Here is a 5,000-nt window from a genome sequence, read left to right on the forward strand (position 1 = left end):
TACAAAGAGAGTGCAGACCTCCACCACGGCAGCTTATTTTTCGAAACCCTCTTACCTTTCCCGAAATCAACTTCGGTTGACATTTTGCTAGACCTTGACCTTGACCTTTGACCTAGGAATTTCAAAATAAAATCACTTTCAGATCTCAACATAATAATTAATCTTTGAAAGTTTCACTATTCTGTGAGTAAAATTGTGGCCAGGAAGTTGTTCACAAACAAACAGGCAAACTGAGAAACAAGGCTTAAACTATAACCGCCTCCCAACTTCGTTGGCGGAGGTAATAAATTGCTCGGAAAACAGTAAATGAAATAATGGTTAAAAGCGCTCTTGGTATCCAAGCATAACACGCTGAAGGCTTTTATAATTTCCCTTTTATAATAAGATATTTTAATATTTCATGAAACTATCAAGAGGTTGATTTCCTTTGATAGAAAATGAAATTGTCAACAGAAATATTTATCTTATCATTTTGTCTCAAGTCAATATTTAATGAATTATTAGATGTTGCCCTTCGGGTATTTCCATTATGTATTGCTTGATATACTGGCAAATTCCTAAATGATTTTTTAAAGATATAATGATGTATTGCAAATATTTGTTTCTATCATTTAACCTTCACTGATATTTTCTTCAATATGAAAGTATATAATCTATTATGGAAATTATTCATTTTAAGCAAGAGAATGCGATTGTATTTACTTATGTTGGGTTATTATAGTCTTGTGTTTTCTTTTCTTGAGTTATTGTAAACTAGTATTTTCTTATAGTAGGTTATCATAGTCTTATATTTTCTAATCTTGATTTATTAGTCATACAAGTTGCAATCTAATCTATTAACAATTCATAAATGTATAATAACTCAATTAAAAATCAAATACGCCGCGAAAACCACATAACAGCCGGCAAAGTTAACATCAACCGGGGTTGAAATATTCTTCCATTAATAATTGATGCGTATAAATCATGTAAATCAAATTCACTACTGACACTACAAAAGTCAGCCACTTGATGGTGTTTTATGTCACTGACTTTGACATTTATTAGAACACAACTTTTAATTTGACTCTTGAGAACTACATCAAATGATTATCAAAATGGTATTGCCAGGCAAATAAACTGAGCTTAATGGAGGTACCTGGCATTTAAGATTGAGTTGCCACATACCACAAAACGTAGTTTCTTTCTGTTTTCGTTGCAAAAATAAATGAATGAATGGAAACCTATCAACATTGCCATAAATGAATAGATTTATATTTTTTATATAATTACATTTTAATTTAATTATAGTAAAATTAAATGAAATTATGAGATTAGGTACCGTCCCTGACTGGTGAACGCCAGGCTGAAGTTCGAGTCTCGCTCAAAGTCATTAGTTTCTTAGGTTGCTGCAACCTCATCATCCTTGTGAGCTAAGGAAGGAGGGTTTGAGTCTATAGGTCTACTGCTGAGTAATCAGCAGCCATTGTCTGGCCCTCCTTGGTTCCTACCTTGGATGGAGAAGGGGCTTGGGCACTGATCATATGTATATATGGTCAGTCTCTAGGGCATTGTCCTGCTTGATAGGGCAAAGTCACTGTCCCTTGCCTCTGGTATTCATAAGAAGCCTTTAAACCTTTAAAAGGAAATATCAAAATGTAATTTTCAGGCTTGATAGTGGTACCTGGCATTTATGTTTCATCGTTGCAAAAATAGATGGATGAATTTGAAAACGACTGATACTAAGACAGATAGATAGATAGAGAGGTATCCATTTTGTTTTAATATAAATAGATTTTGTTTTTTTATATAGTAAAGTTTTATATAGAAGTGAATCTTCTTCAAAAACAAATGTTTTATCTGAAAAAGTTCCTGAAATATTAAATTATCCGTTTTTCTTCGTTCAATTACATTTTATTGTATTTTCTACATTCTCTGTATTAATCAAAAGACACAAAAAAATAAAAGAATATAATTTGAGATTTTTTTTTTTTTACATAGAGACTACAATCGAGAAAAAAAGTTGGAAATTCTCAAAATAGAAGATGGCAGATCACTGATATTGGTCCGTCGATGGAACGCCTCTAAGAAAAAAGGTCTCTATGCCTCTGAAATAATGATGACAAAGGAGAGGAAAGTAATCAAAGAGAGAGATAAGTCTTTGTACTCTTTCACTTGATGTCAATTCGGGAAGTGAGGAGATAATTATATTGTAGTATAGTGTGACAAAAAATATTTTTTTTTTCATTACTAATGAAAACGTTTTCTCTTTTTTCGATGTATCTGAAGAAAAGAATAGCTATGATTCGTTTATGATGATATATATTAATATATCTTCATTAATATTTTGCTCTAATGTTCCAGAATAACTTTACATATCTTTATTCGTTATGTTTCCATTTTGAATATCTGTCCTTTTTGCATACATTCGGATACTACCGCTAGAGAGTTATGGGGTCTATTGTTTGGCCAGACAATAGTACATTTGATCCTTCTCTCTGGTTACGGTTCATTTTCCCTTTGCCAAACACATATATACACTGAATAGTCTGCCCTATTCCTTACACATCCACTTCTGTCCTCATACACCTGACAACGCAGATTACCAAACAATTCTTCTTACTGCACTGTAATTGTTCAGTGGCCACCTTTCTCTTTGCAAGGGTAGAAGAGACTCTTTAGCTATGGTAAGCAGCTCTTCTAGAAGGACACTCCAAAATCAAACCATTGTTCTCTTAACTTGGATAGTGCCATAGCCTCTGTACCATAGTCTTCCACTGTCTTGGGTTCGAGTTCTCTTGCTTTTGGGTACACACGGGCATACTATTCTATCTTATTTCTCTTCCTCTTATTTTGTTAAAGTTTTTATAGTTTATATAGGATATATTTATTTTAATTTCGTTGCTCTTCTTGAAATATTTTCTTTTTCTTTGTTTCCTTTCCTCACTGAGCTATCTTCCCTGTTGGAGCCCCTGGGCTTATAGCATCCTGCTCTTCCAATTATGGTTGTAGCTTAGCAAATAATGATAATAATAATAATATTAATAATAATAATGGTAATAATAATAATAATAATAATAATAATATATATATATTATATATATATATATATATATGTATATATATATATATATATATATATATATATATATATATATATATACAAATAAATATATATATATATATATATGTATATATATATACATATATATATATATTTATTTGTATATATATATATATATATATATATATATATATACAAATAAATATATATATATATATATATGTATATATATATACATATATATATATATATATATATATATATATATATATTTATATATATATATGTGTGTGTATAGGTGTGTGTGTCTGTGTGTATGTTAATTTTGCACATCTAAATGTGTTTTTCCTATTCACATTAGCCAAATATTCCTCCTAGTATCTGGATTCTATCTACCTCGGGATCAGAGACCCAAGAGGGAAACCACTGAAAGATAATAGCTTCTGGTCGCCCGGGAAGTCTAACCCGGGCCCAAGAATCTGAGGTTCCATTGACTTAGCAACTCAGCCACAAAGAAAGAATGCCGAAATTATGAGTATATTATATGGCTTATATGTATATATACACACACATACGCATATATATATATATATATATATATATATAAATATATATATATATATATATATATATATATATATATATATATATATACATATATATGTATATATATATATATATTATTTAAAAACATACATACATATATATATATATATATATATATATATATATATATATATAAATATATATATATATATATATATATATATATATATATATATATATATAAGTATATGGATATATATATATATATATATATATATATATATATATATATATATATATATATATATATATATATTTTTATACATACATACATACATACATATATATATATATATATATATATATATATATATATATATATATATATATATATACATATATATATATATATATATATATATATATATATATATATATATATATAATGGCTTCCCTCAGATTCTTCGTAATATATTGTTTATATGGTCCTAATATAAAGTAGGTGAGGATTAACCATTTTCCTTTCTTTTACTAAATTAGAAGTTATTTCTTTCGTTGAAGATCATTAGATGAACTATATTACGTAATTAACGAAATCATAATTTGCTATAAACAACAGTTGGAATTTCATTATCTCTCCTCTCGTAACAAACTTGGAACCGTAAATTCGCAAAGTTGCTCATAATTATGATGCAAACATTACGAAACACCCTGCTGTTGCTAAGGGTAGAGAGAGAGAGAAGAGAGAGAGAGAGAGAGAGAGAGAGAGAGAGAGAGAGAGAGAGAGAGAGAGTGAGAGAGAGAGAGTCCTTCAGTGTATTCATTTCCATCAAGAACAGAATTGGAAAAGCCTTGATTATTCAAAAGACCTGAATACTCTCACCAACGGTCCACACCCGGACATATATATATATATATATATATATATATATATATATATATATATATATATATATATATATATATATATATATTTACATATGTATGCATATGTATAAATATATATATATATATATATATATATATATATATATATATATATATACATATATATATATATATATATATATATATATATATATATATATATAATAATTATAATAATAATAATAATAATAATAAATTTCGTATCTATATGGCATCATAATTTTTTTCAGATTCACAAACTCTTTTCAATAGTCTTTTAATTACAACAATTTGCAAGAATTTCGGTGATATACAATATTAAACAATTATGATAAAATATTTCAAGAACAGTAACAACATTTAAACAGATCTTTTACTTACATCAATACTTCTGCAGTTTATTTATTTCCTTATCCCCTTTCCTCACTTGGCAATTTTTCCCTGTTGGAAAAAATTGGGCCTATAGTATCCAGCTTTTCCAACTAGGATTGTAGCTTAACTAATA

Source organism: Palaemon carinicauda, chromosome 32 (assembly GCF_036898095.1).
Source record: "Palaemon carinicauda isolate YSFRI2023 chromosome 32, ASM3689809v2, whole genome shotgun sequence".
In the NCBI taxonomy this organism is placed as follows: domain Eukaryota; kingdom Metazoa; phylum Arthropoda; class Malacostraca; order Decapoda; family Palaemonidae; genus Palaemon; species Palaemon carinicauda.